This window comes from Phyllobates terribilis, unplaced genomic scaffold (assembly GCF_046119375.1).
Source record: "Phyllobates terribilis strain yellow unplaced genomic scaffold, ASM4611937v1 Scaffold_1__5_contigs__length_1240528914, whole genome shotgun sequence".
In the NCBI taxonomy this organism is placed as follows: domain Eukaryota; kingdom Metazoa; phylum Chordata; class Amphibia; order Anura; family Dendrobatidae; genus Phyllobates; species Phyllobates terribilis.
In genome coordinates, this window is record NW_027362761.1 from 336947396 (window position 1) to 336962108 (window position 14713).

The following is a 14713-nucleotide window of genomic DNA, read 5'->3' on the forward strand; positions in this document are numbered from 1 at the left end:
GTTGGGGATCGGGCCTGTTACTGCTAGATTGCAGCTTTAATCCCGTGCCATAAATTTACAGTGACAAGGGATTAAAGTCCTGAACCAACCACCATAAATCCACAGCAGTTGGTCATTATCAGGTTAACTGACTGTTCAATTACTACCTCATATATCTCACTGCTTGACAGGTGCCATTGTCACAAGAAAATCAATGTTTTTCACTTGAACTGTCTTAATATTTTTAAGATATTTAAGATCAATGTATACTGAAGATATTCAAGCTGTTCAGGTTTAAGTATTCACTAAGCAACTACATTGACAGCCCAACTGCCTTCATGTCACCCCTGTACAGGTCTATGCAAATTAATGAGGCTGTCCCAATGTAATGCTGCTTTAGCTCTTCCTGTACCTGCCTATTACATGGAGAGAACATTGGGGTTGATGGTGGTTTTACTTAATTGATGAGTATAGTGGTTGATCTGCTGGATCAAGGAGTTAGAAAGCTGGTACTGGCCACGTAATCATAAGCCTAGTGTGTCTGTATTCGTAGCAGTGTCTGGTGCAATTTTGCAGTAAACACCCTGATTCATCAAAGCGATAATCACTTTCAAAAGTCAAACATTTTTTGGGCATAAGAATTGTAATTTTTGGCATTTTCATGTTAGTTTTTCCCAGATCCGCCAAAATGGATGCATTTGGGTGGGAATGGTTTTGAATAGGAGTGACACTACAGCTCGTCTAATCCATAATGACCTGTGGGGTACCTTATGGCGGAAAACTTTCTCCAGTCGCAAGGCCACTTTTTACATCTAGCTGATTCATTAAAAGGCATGCACCTCTTAACCTCTTCACCACATCCGCTGTATATGTACGGTGCAAGTCGGAAGCAGGTGTATGGGGCGGGCTCATGGGGTGTTACAGCCAGGACCTGCCTTTAACAATCTTGGGTGGTGTTAAGCACCATCCACAGTTGTTTACTTGTTAAATTCCGCTGTCAAACTGAGAGCGGCATTAACAGTGCGCTGGCGTGGGGGCACGTCATGCTAAGTGCCAATAGGCACGCCCGTGACTTGATTGATGAGTTGTTATGACAGCTGAGGATCTGTTGTCTTTACGGAGCTCTCTTTAAGGGGACTAATAAGAACAGCGAAAAGTTAAAACAAAACAAATGTTTGAAAAAACATAAAAGTTCAAATCACCCTCCATTTAAAATAAAAATAAAGATAATTTAAAAATACACATATGTGGTATCGCTGCATTCAGAAAAGTCCTACCTATCAAAGTATAAAAATAACTAACACGATCGGTAAGCACCGTAAATGAAAAAAAATTCAAGAATGCAAAATTACATTGCTGCAAATGCTATAACAAGTGATCGAAACTTCATATCTATCCCAAAATTGTATCAATAAAAACTTTGTTTCGTCTCCACAAACAATAAGCCACCACACAGCTCCATTGTCTGAAAAATGAAAATGTTACTGGTCTCAGAAAATGGCGACACAACCCAAAAAATAAATAAAAAACTTGACATGTTTGGTATCACCGTAATCATACTGATGAGATGAATAAGATTTCGAGGTTATTCTTACCACACAATGTATACCATAAAATCAATTTCCAAAAAAATCAGTTTTCTCACAATTTCTCCTCACTTGGAATTTTTTCCCCGTTTTCCAGTACACTATGTGGTAAAATGAATGGTGTCATTCAAATGTACAACTCATCCCGCAAAAAACAAGCCCTCATATGACTATGTGGACAGAAAGATAATAAGTTATGGCTTTGGGAAGAAGGTAAAGAAAAAAAGGAAACCGCAAAAACTGAAATTGGCCGCGTTGTGAAGGGGTTATTGTATGAAATTACTCCAGTATGCCCCCTCATCAAGTCCGGAATGAACAACGCAAGTCTTGATTAATCGGGACTTTAGACCTCATGCACAAATGCGTAGTATGGAGTATTGTTCCCATGATACGCCTCTTGTAAACGTATAATAGCATGCTTTGTCATATTACAAAGGTTTTTTTCCCTGGAGCAGACTGCATACTGTGGCACACGTAGTGCCTAGATGTCTGTAGTATAGATATGTATTCTTCTGTGCAGGGCATGACATTGCTTTGTAAGTCCTCAGTCCATCCAACACTAAAGCCACGAACCTGAAACCTCCGACCCAAGATCTCTTTCAATCTATACAAACAACATTCTATAAAATATGAATAATAAGTTTACACCTTGATAGTTTATTTCAGAGACTTTATTTACAGAGTTTATATTGGTCAATCACTCCCCAAAACACCAATACTGGTCTTACTTTTAGGCCACGTTCAGTATTTGGTCAGTATTTTACATCAGTATTTGTAAGCCAAAACCAGGGATATGTGATAAATGCAGAAGAGGTGACGTGTTTCTATTATACTTTTCCTCTGATTGTTTCACTCCTGATTTTGTCTTACTGATGTAAACTACTGACCAAATACTGAATGTGTGAATGTGACCTTATGGACTGTGAGGTTGTGACATGGGAATGATTGGACATTGTTGCAGTATCGGACTCCAGCCACAAGAGGTCTTTGTTGCCTTTTAAAGAGACTCTATGGTGGACTTTTTAGTCAGTTGAAACAGGAAGCTGACTGATCAGGGGAACCGTGTTGTTAGAACTCTCCTGTTAGGTTTTTTCTAGTTTGCTGGTCACATGACCTTTTTTGCCTATTTAATCCGGCTCCGCCCTCCTGGCCTTGCTGGACTTCATTGTAATTTCTACTCTTGAGCTAGCTTGGTGCTCTGTTTCCTTTCTTAGTCAGTTTTGCTAGGTCTTCGGACCTCTATGTTCTTTGTTGTTTGTTTGTCTTATTTTTGCTACAATTTCTGCTAGGAGGTGTCCATCTTTCTCCCAGTCCCTAGTTCTTGTAGGGATCCCTTCCTCACATCTTTAGGTCTTCGTTCAGACTAGCTGAGGACTTTAGCGGGTCTGATCGCAGGATCAGGTTCCCCGTTACATCGTAGGGATCCAGCTTAGTTCTATTGTAGGGACAGATCTCCTGTCTTTCCTTAGTGCTTGTAGCAGATCATAACACGTGTGGCATCCTGAAGCTCAATGTGTGCAGTGTGCTGGGAGCTGAGCAGATTATTGAGTAAAGGTGGTGCAACTGTTCCTGTGATCCCGGCCAGAGAGGAAGAATTACTTTGGGGGGACGACTGTGGTTGGATGCAAAGTTGGATTCCCCCCAAGGTATCTGCTGTGACGTGAATGGCCTTCTGCTAGCCTATCAGGCTAAAACTACGTTCCAGGTGAGAAGTCCAGGATCCATTCCTCGACCTCCCAGCTAAACAGCCGATTGGACGATCAGGGAGCCTCTTCAGTGATCAGATTACAGCCGGTAAGTCCTGAGCTCAGGCCCCACCACAGGGATCCTGGTGGGAGCGTGCACGCAGACTGTAGAGAGAGTTTGGCACCAAACATAGATCCTCAGTTAGAGACATATTTGCTAATAGGGCTGTGTGAACCTTATCTAGATCCTCCCCTCCGTGGATAAGCTTGAGTAGAGATAGCATAATAGAATTGTAATCTTAAAGAATTGTTAAGTTTGTGAATCTCTGTGCTACACCACTGCAGGGGCCGCCTCTTGCACCCTTCTAATTACATCCTTGCTCTGGGTAACACTCGGTTACTGCATTAGGAGTAACCATAGGTCAGGCAAATTATAGTGTATCTTACAGAACATCCTGGGCCTATCGGTTGTGCAGTGCATGGGGTCCTAGCTGTCCTGGGCTATGTGTGTGTGAAATTTAACGATGTTTCTTTCTTGTGTTTCCAGTGTAATTCAGTTTTCGTTGTTAGTAAAAAGTAGTTAGTTAACAAATTGCCTGGTCGTGTTCTTTGTACTCGGCCCGCTGTATTCTGGGAGAGACAACCCCGGTGCACAGTCTACAACTTGGCGTAGTCAGCAGGATACAGCGATCACCATGGACAGGAACATAGAGGGAAACAATCCCTTATTGCCAGTGGCCCCGGCTCAGGTGCTGAACCCACCTGCCACAGCCTTGGTTCCAGTGGGGTACCTTTCAGCCGGGGCACTATTGCAGCATTTGCCAAAATAGGACGGTAAAAACATGACATTGCAAGACAGGACAGAAAGGGTGCAGAGTGTCATTAAAATGTGCAACTTGGTCCCAGAGTTGCAAGCCGAAATAGCACTGAATGCCCTCGAAGGCGATGCTAGAAGGACAGTAATGGTACGGCCAGAGTCCGAAAGGGACACCTTAGACAAAATACTCGCGCTGCTGGAAGGAATCCACGGGGGCATGCCAAAGTGACTCCACTGCAAAGTTTCTTTTTCAACCGGCTGCAGCGGGACGGTGAGACTCTAATGCAATACTCCAATGCCTTGCAAGAAACGTTGAATGAAGTACAACTGCGGGATCCCGAGGTTATGGGAGCTTTCCAGGAGGTGGATAAGCTGTTGCGGGATCAGTTCATTGCTGGATTAGCCAACAAATTCCTATGGACAAGTTGCAAGAGATGACCCGGATGACAGTTGATCTGACGTTTTACAGTGTTTACCTTGCCGCAATAGAGAGGGAGGAAGAGTCCATGCCTGTGGTCGAGAAAATAGTGAGTAGCGCTCAAGTGATGGGCAGCCAGACGAGGTCCGAAGACTTGGAGATTCTGAAGGATGTGGTACTGGCTCTGCGGGCAGAACTAGAAGATATTCGACTAGAAGTGTCCCAGATGAGAATAAGATTTGTCCAACCTCCGGGGACAGCTCTGGCTCCCCGAGCTCCTCCATCTGTCCCAACTCGGGTGCGGAGGAAACACGTCTGGTGCTCAGAGACTTCTTCAGGGGAAAGAAGAAGCCATGCTTCCTGGTGGTGATACGCGTGGGGTTTCCAACCCCCCTCCCTCATTTCATCTGATCATGCTCAGAGTGACCTGAAACTATTGGCCATGCACAGGTTTTTACACAGGGAAACTATATGAACCTCTTTATTCATGCATTTGCTTAATATACAATTCTCTAAGACAGTGTACTTGAGAGATTTACATAGGTTCTTTTACTATTGTCTTGAGCTGTGTCATCTATAGTCATATGTGTGTATCATGTATTAGCCTGGGGCAGTGCACCTAGATGTAATTTGACTTTGTGTATTTATTTGGTCATGTATCTTCAGGCTCTCTGGTGATTTATTTAATGAATTATTTCAGGGAGGGGGTCCGTTATTCCTCACATGGAGTATTTGGATGATGCTATATATTATTTTGTGGCTCTTTAATTGTTTTTAATTGTTTGTTCTAGACTTTGTTCAATAAAATGTATATTATTATATCGCTTGTGATATTGGTGATCCTGACATACTATATACGCACTACTTTCTCTTTGAGTATTAGAAAACTGAATGCTCACATTGTACATGACGCCTATCCTCTCCCCCGGATCAAAGAACCAATATCTGCTCTGGGTCGGGCTAAGTACTTCTCCACCCTTGATTTGGCCAGCGGATACTGGCAAATTCCAGTAGCAGAGAAAGACAAGGCGAAGACCGCATTCATCCGATGGGACTATACGAGTACAACAGAATGCCGTTTGGTCTTTCAAATGCACCTGGAACATTTCAGCGGCTAATGGAACATTGCTTGGGCGACCTGAACTTCGAGTCCGTGTTCATCTACCTGGACGATGTGGTAGTGTTCGAGACATCATTCGAGGATCATCCACAGAAACTACGGCAAGTCCTGCAGCGACTTCAAAACCATGGACTGAAGATAAAGCCCAAGAAATGCCAATTGTTCCGAGACCGTATAGAATACCTGGGTCATGTGGTGACTCCCAAAGGAGTACAGCCAGCTGCCAAGAAGGTTGAGGCCATCCAGAAGTGGCCTCAGCTGAGAACATTGCGAGAGGTGAGAGCCTTTTTGGAACTTGCGGGATATTACCGGCGGTTTATCCCAAAGTTCGCCCATCTGGTCGGTCCTTTGAACGAGCTCATGAGAGGCACATCTTGAGGGCCTAAGAATCATCCCATTCAGTGGGGTCCTCCACAACAGAAGGCGTTTTAGGAAGTGAAAGCCGCTCTAACCAGCGCACCAATTCTGGCTTACGCCCAGTTTGATACCCTGTTCCTACTCTACACAGACGGAAGCCTGCATGGTCTGGGAGCAGTGTTATCGTAGGTACAGGATGGATGGGAGAGAGTGGTCACCTATGGAAGCCATTTCCTAAGAGAGACAGAGCGGAATCCCGCAAACTATAGTTCATTCAGGCTAGAGCTACTGGCTTTGGTTTGGGTTATGACCGAACGATTTGCAGAGTAGCTAACATAAACTGAAGTGGTAGTAATGACTGACAACAATCCATTGGCCCACCTGGAAAACGCCAAACTGGGGGCACTAGAACAGAAGTGGATGGCACGGCTGACTAAGTTTAACTACCATATCTAGTTCTGGTAAGGAAGGGAAAATGGAAACGCAGACGCATTATCACGGGTTCCGATGGAACCACAGGCTAGGTGTATCGATGATGAACTCGAGGACACTGAGACCCCCGACCTAGGCTGGCTGCCTGTCTTCCAGAGCGTGGTACATTAAAGTGGGGTGGCCTCTGGGATGCCCACAGTGTTCGGAAAAGCTCCTACGGATTGGGAACGGGCCCAGAACGACAATAGAGATGTTCAGTTGGTGAAACACTGGGTCCAGGCCAATATTTGGCCTCGGCCAGAGGAACAGGCAGGGATGTCCTCAGAACGGGAAAACTGTTGCGTCAATGGGATAAACTCAGTGTGATTCAGGGCCTTTTTGTTATGTTCTGCTACCAGAGCTAAGGAAAGAGAGGAGATCTGTCCCTACGATAGAACTCAGCTTTATCCCTACGATGTAACAGGGAACCTGATCCTGCGATCAGACCTGCTAAAGTCCTAAGCTAGTCTGTACGGAGACCTATAGATGTGGGGAAGGAATCCCTACAAGTACTAAGGACTGGGAGGAAAATGGGACACCTCCTAACAGAAATAGTAGCAGACAGACGAACAAACAAAATATATAGAACATAGAGGTCCGTAGACCAAGCAAACTAACAGAGTTAGATACAGAGCACAGGCTAGCTAGAAAGTAGTTAAACAATGAAGTCCAGCAAAGCCAGAAGGGCGGAGCAGGATTAAATAGGCCAACAAGGTCATGTGACCAGCAAAGGAAAAAACCTAAGAACAAGGTTCTAACAGTACCCCCCCCCTTCTAAGAGGATCCTCCGGATCCCCTAGGACCAGGCTTATCAGGAAATCTCCTGTGAAACGCTCTGATAAGTCTGGACGCGGAAACATCATCCGACCTCACCCAAGAGTTATCCTCGGGTCCGAAACCTTTCCAGGCCACAAGATATTGCAAACTACCTCTATACTGTCTAGAGTTAAGGATGTGAGAAATTTCATATTCCCCGTCCTCCACCACCGGAGGAACAGAGGCAGAGGCGTCACAATCCGATACAACAGCTTTTTTCAACAAAGAGACATGAAATACCGGATTAATTCTCCAGGAGGTAGGAACCTCCAACCTAACAGCAGATTGGTTGACAACCTGAAGCACCTTAAAGGGCCCTACAAACTTGGGACCCAATTTCTTAGAAGGAATCCTCAACCGCAGATTCCTAGAGGACAACCAGACCATGTCACCAACAGCGAACAAAACCTCCTGTCGTTTCCTATCAAAGTAGTCTTTAGATTTTCTGTTGGCCTCCTGAAGATTACCACGCACATCCGACCAAACTCTCTCCAAATCACCGGAAAAATTCTCCTCCTCAGGCATGGCAGATCCCAACTTGGAGAACGACCCAAACGACGGATGTCTCCCAGAACAACAAAAAAAAGGCGAACAACCAGCAGAAGAAGATGTATGATTGTTCAGAGCAAATTCAGCAAGTGGCAGAAACTCAGACCACCCCTCTTGATTGTCTGCCACAAAACAACGCAAGAACTGCTCAACATCCTGGTTTTTCCTTTCTGTCTGGCCATTAGATTCAGGATGATATCCGGACGAGAACGACAAATGAACTCCCAACCTGTCACAAAAGGCACGCCAAAAACGAGCCACGAACTGAGGACCCCTATCAGAAACAATGTCAGTAGGAACGCCATGAAGTCTGACAATTTCCTTGACAAAGGCCTTAGCGAGAGTTTTAGCGCAGGGCAGTTTGACGAAGGGGACCAAGTGACACATCTTGCTAAAACGGTCCACGACCACCCAGATGACAGTAAAACCCTCAGAGGGGGGAAGGTCAGTTATAAAGTCCATAGCCAAATGTGTCCAAGGAGCACTGGGAACCTCCAAAGGACAAAGCAACCCCGCAGCAGGAGTATGTGAGGACTTAGATCTAGCACATATAGTACATTGACGCACCCACTTAATGACTTCCTTCTGCCATCCAGGCCACCAAAAACTGCGACCCACCAGTCTCTTGGTCTCAGAGATTCCGGGATGACCTGCCAACCGAGATTCGTGACACTCAACAAACAAATCTCTCCTAAAGGTCCCAGGCACAAACAACCTCCCATGAGGAGTGTTAGATGGGGCATTCTCCTGTGCTTTAAGAATCTCATCTTCCAAAACGGAGTCCAAAGCAGCTATCACAACACCTTCTGGTAAAATGTTCTCCTCTTTCTCAGCACCGACTATGGGAGAAAAACTGCGAGACATGGCATCCGCCTTAACATTCTTAGTACCAGGGATGTAAGTAACGGAGAAATTAAACCGCGAGAAAAACAGTGCCCACCTAGCCTGACGGGCATTCAGGCGCTTGGCAGCATCAAGATATATCAGATTTTTATGATCCGTAAGAACCTGAACGGGAAATTCCGCACCTTCCAAGAAGTGGCGCCAGTGTTCAAATGCGAGTTTAATAGCCAATAATTCCCGATTACCAATATCGTAATTCAGTTCAGTCTCCAAAAATTTTTTTGAAAAAAAGGCACAGGGATGTAATCCATCCCCGTTATCCTGAGACAATACTGCGCCAACCCCCACAGAGGAAGCATCAACCTCAACCAAAAACGGCTTAGTCACATCAGGCTGCATAAGGATGGGAGCAGAGGTGAACCTCTCCTTGAGATACACAAAAGCTTCAATGGCCTCAGAAGACCACTGAACCGCATCAGCACCTTTCCTGGTGAGATCGGTCAGAGGTTTGACAATACTAGAAAAATTTTTTATGAATTTTCTGTAATAATTGGCGAAACCCAAAAACCTCTGTATCGATTTCAAACCAATAGGCCTAGGCCATTCCTGTACAGCTTGAACTTTAACCGGGTCCATCTCAAAACCTTCGCTGGAGATAATGTAGCCCAAAAAACTAATTCTCTGTACAGCGAACTCACATTTCTCCAGCTTAGCAAAAAGCGAATTGTCCATTAATAACTGTAATACCTCACGTACGCTCCGCCAATGAGACTCCAGATCCGGCGAATAAATCAAAATGTCATCCAAATACACAACCACATTTTTGCCGATCAAAGGTCTAAGGATGTCATTAATAAGATTCTGAAAAAATGCAGGAGCATTAGTAAGACCAAAAGGCATAACCAGATTCTCAAAATGACCCACAGGAGTGTTAAAAGCAGTCTTCCATTCGTCACCCTCCTTCATGCGCAACAGATTGTATGCCCCCTTAAGGTCAATTTTAGAGAACCACTTGGCCCCCATTAACTGGTTAAACAGATCAGGAATCAATGGCAGTGGGTAAGGATTGCGTACAGTAATTTTGTTAATCTCACGAAAATCCAGACAAGGACGTAAACCGCCGTCCTTTTTTTTTACAAAAAAAAATCCAACCGCCACAGGAGACTTAGAGGGCCTAATGTGACCGGCGGCCAAACTTGTCTGTATGTATTCCTTCAAAGCCTTTCTCTCAGGAATAGTAAGGTTAAATAAACGACTTTTAGGAAGAGTCGCTCCAGGGACAAATTCAATAGAACAATCATAGTCTCTATGGGGAGGCAAAACCTGCGATTCCTTCTCAGAAAAAACTCTCCAAAAATCCTGAATAGGAACAGGCAATTCTCCCCTATCCAAAGCTGCAATACGCCCGTTACAACACTTGTCATAACATTTATGGCTCCAGGATTTAATTTCACTGGTAGACCAATCCAGTACAGGATTGTGAAATTTTAACCAGGGCAATCCCAATATTACTGGTGAAGGCAAGTTATTCAACACTACCAAATCCAATTTCTCATGGTGAACACCATTAATAGTGAGAGGAAATTCACAGACCTTGAGAGTAATATTCTTCAAAGGGGAACCATCCACAGAAACCACAGCAATGGGGGATGATAAAGGTTCGGGTTTCAATTTGAGTCTTTCCAAGAATCCCCCTTCAATAACATTCAGAGTAGACCCACAATCAACAAACACCCGAAATTCCATTAATTATTCCTGAGCAATCGTGGAAGCAGCTAAAAATACACCCTTGGAACTTAAACAGGCAATACGGGCATGACTGACCATTTTTTTTTCTTTCTTGATACGAAGCTCACAGTCTTTAATCAAATGACCAGATTTTCCGCAATAGAAACACAAGCCTTCAGAAAATCTGCGATCTTTTTCTTGAGAGCGAGGTGCCATCGCTCCAATCTCCATCGATTCACCACTGTTAGTACACACATTCTCATAACCAGAAACTGACATAGCAGAGGATTTGCTCTCATTAACCCTTGCACGCAGTCTCCTATCCACCCGTATAGCTAATTGCATAGCCTGTTGCAAATCTTCAGGTGAAGGATAAGCAATTAGCAGGTCTTTAACCCTTTCACTAAGCCCAGCAAGAAATAGACTTTTCAGAGCAGAATCGTTCCACCCTGTTTGAGTAGACCATCGACGGAAATGAGTACAATATTTTTCCACATTACCTGATCCCTGTCTCAAACGTCTTAACTCTGTCTCAGCTGATGAGACACGGTCAGGATCATCATATAATAGTCCCAAAGCAGAAAAAAAAACTATCCACTGAACTGAAGCATGTATCACTAGGTTGCAAAGAAAAGGCCCACTCCTGAGGCTCTTTGCGCAAAAGTGACATTATAAACCCTATGCGCTGGGAATCATCCCCAGAGGACTTGGGTCTCAAACGAAAATACAATAAGCAAGCATTTTTAAATGAAAAAAATTCTCGGTGTTCACCAAAAAATAAATCCGGCAAACGTACCTTAGGCTCCAAGAAATGTGCTCCAGGACAGTTACTCACGTGCTGACGGAGCTCAGTCACCTCCAAAGAGAGTCCCTGCAGGTGTTTAGCCAAATCTAGAACCGACACCATGATGGAACAGAAAAAATCTTTCCTTAGAGCATTTGCTGGGCTGGACTTACTGTTATGTTCTGCTACCAGAGCTAAGGAAAGAGAGGAGATCTGTCCCTACGATAGAACTCAGCTTTATCCCTACGATGTAACAGGGAACCTGATCCTGCGATCAGACCTGCTAAAGTCCTAAGCTAGTCTGTACAGAGACCTATAGATGTGGGGAAGGAATCCCTACAAGTACTAAGGACTGGGAGGAAAATGGGACACCTCCTAACAGAAATAGTAGCAGACAGACGAACAAACAAAATATATAGAACATAGAGGTCCGTAGACCAAGCAAACTAACAGAGTTAGATACAGAGCACAGGCTAGCTAGAAAGTAGTTAAACAATGAAGTCCAGCAAAGCCAGAAGGGCGGAGCAGGATTAAATAGGCCAACAAGGTCATGTGACCAGCAAAGGAAAAAACCTAAGAACAAGGTTCTAACACTTTTGTGTCATAAGATCTACTTACAGTCGGAGTTGCAGCCCTGCCATCAGGTAGTAATTCCCATGTCATTAGCTCCAGTAGCTGCTCGAGAGGCCCATGAGAGAGGGGCTCATTTTGGGAGCGAAAAGACTTATAAGTGGTGGCAGAGAATAATATATTGCCCAGATCTGGAAAAGATGGTAATTGAAGCGTGCCAAAAATGTTGAATATGTGGGTTGAGCAAGAGTCTGGAACAGCGAGCTCCTGTCCAGACCATCCGGATGTCCGCTGTATTGGAGATACTCATGATAGACTATGTGCAAATAGGGTACTCCAGTTCGGGACACTCATATTGTTTGGTGATGACTGATCATTTCACTAAATATGCAGTGGCGGTACCTACCAGAGATCAGACTGCCACAATGCTATGCGCAGGACAAAACCATCTGGGAAGGTATGTTGAGGATGCCAACCTCTGGTAGGGTGGCATGTGAGATGGGAATCATTGGACATTGTTGCAGTATTGGACTCTGGCCACAAGAGGTCTCTGTTGCCTCAGAAAGAGACTCTATGGTGGACTTGATGAATTTTTAGTCAGTTGAAGCAGGAAGCTGATGGAGCAAAGGAATCAAGTGGCATCCTGAAGCTCAGTATGTGCAATATGCTGGGATCTGAGCAGATTATTGAGTAAAGGTGCAACTGTTCCTGTGATCCCTGCCAGAGAGGAAGAATTACTTTTGGGGGACGACTACAGTTGGATGCAGAGTTGGATTCCCCCCAAGATCATCTGCTTTGACGTGAATGGCCTTCTGCTAGCCTATCAGGCTAAAACTACATTCCAGGTGACAAGTCAAGGATCAATTCCTCGGCCTCACAGCTAAACAGCCGATCAGGCTGCCTTTTCAGTGATCAGGTTATAGCCGGTAAGTCCTGAGCTCAGGCCCCACCACAAGGATTCCGGTGGGAGCGTGCATGCAGACTGTAGAGAGAGTTTGGCGCCAAACATAGATCCTCAGTTAGAGACATTGTTTGCTAATAGGGCTGTGTGAATCTTAGCTAAAAACTCCCCTCCGTGGGTGAGCTTGTGTATAGATAACATAATAGAATTGTAATCTTAAATGGAATGTGTCACCCCCCTGGGCAATATCAGTCCTCTATTATGGCCATACAGGGTATAGAAAAGTCAATCTCTACATACCTGTATGGCCCATAGCAGAGGTCTGATTGCAGAGAAATCTGGTTTTATAAAGTCTGTTCTCCAGAGGCTTGGCGTCTGGGTGACGCCAAGCAAACCCCTCCTATCTGCTTACTATTCCTATAAATCGCCGCCTCTGTGCTAAATTAGCATATTCCTGTGACGTGCCCTGCTCTGCCTCCCATCCCGCGCATGCGCAAAGCGCCGCTCCCATGGAGCACGCGTTGTGTCCCTTCCCTTCGACCCTGTTTGGCTGCGTACTGCCAGCGCAGCGGAAGTCCCAGTGACTCACCGTCGCTTGTGCAATACAAGCCTGCGGCGCAGTACGCAGCCAAACGGGGCCGGAGGGAAGCAAAGCGCGCTCCATGGAAGCAGCGCTTTTGCGCATGCATGGGAGCGGAGGCAGAGCAGGGCACTGCAGGGGAAGGGGTAATATGTTGATTTAGAGGCGGTGATTTATAGGAATAGTTGTCACGGGTGTGTCGCCACGAAGATCGTCACGATTACACAGCCTGACTTCTCGCAGCTGACTTGTTGGTGCTTTGTGTTTTTCGGCAGTGAGGGAGTTAATTCTCTCTCTCTCTGTGCTAGACGAGGTCCTGCCTCGCCCAGCTGCAATCAATGCTGCTGTAGTGAGACTCCTTCAAATGCCTGCTGGTCTGTTTGGGAAGTGTCGGTGAAAGCATTTCATGCAGTCTAACAGAGCGGATCGTGGTATTTGGAGTTTCTGAGATAAGTGTATTTGGAGTGTTTTTTCCCTTCCTCGCTTTATCATTTATCTCCTTTCCCGTTGGTGTTCCCTCTGTTGTAGTTGTGTAGTTTTTGTATGCAAGGTGGTTTTGGTTTTTCCCTTGTACTGTCTCGTTCGTCTAAGTACTGTGTGTGGGCATATTATTACTTGTCCCCTTTTGTTGTGATCGGGGTCCTTCTCAGGACTAGATTACTTAGGTGCAGGGATCCTCAGGAGGTAGGGGTTACGCTGGCGGCCTGGACCTCTGTACCTTTAACAGTACCTCCAGGTTGAGGGATTAGTCAGGGCCCCAGCTTAGGGTCAGCTTAGGCCCCCTACCTCCAGTATACAGAGACAGCGTGACAATAGTAAGCAGATATGAGGGGTTTGCTTGGCGTCCCCCGGACGCTAAGCCTCTGGAAAACAGACTTCTCTGCAATCAGACCTCTGCTATGGGCCATACAGGTAAGTATAGATTTACTTTTCTATCACCTGTATGCCCATAGTAGAGGTCTGATATCGCCCAGGGGGTGACACATTCCCTTTAAAGAATTGTTAAGTTTGTGAATCTCTGTGTTACACCACTGCAAGGGCCGCCGCTTGCACCCATCTAATTACTTCCTTGCTCTGGGTAACACTCGGTTACCGCATTAGGCGGAACTATAGGTCAGGCAAATTATAGTGTATCTTACAGAACATCCTGGGCCTATCTGTTGTGCAGCGCAGGGGTCCTAGCTGTCCTGGGCTAGGTGTGTGTGAAATTTATCGGTGTTTCTTTCTTGCGTTTCCAGGGTAATTCAGTTTTTGTTGTTAGTAAAAAGTAGTTCTTTAACAAATTGCCTGGTCGTGTTTTATCCTCGACCCGCTGTATTATGGAAGAGACCACCCCGATGCATGGTCCCACAAGGTTTTCATTAACATTTGACCCTTGAGCCTGCAGTCATATCTGTTTATCCACATATGCATGTTAAAGAACTACAATAGTACCAGTCTGATAGATGTGTTTAAAAGATTTATTCAAGCCACTCAGTGATTACTACATAGAAGTCCTCGCTGCTGCAC

At 45.1% G+C, this 14713-nt stretch overlaps 1 protein-coding gene across 24 annotated transcripts in view; it reads left to right on the top strand.

Annotated features, from left to right (window-relative positions):
* RIMBP2 (RIMS binding protein 2) overlaps nt 1-14713 on the top strand; it is a 711286-nt gene that overhangs the window by 543510 nt on the left and 153063 nt on the right. The window lies entirely within an intron of this gene.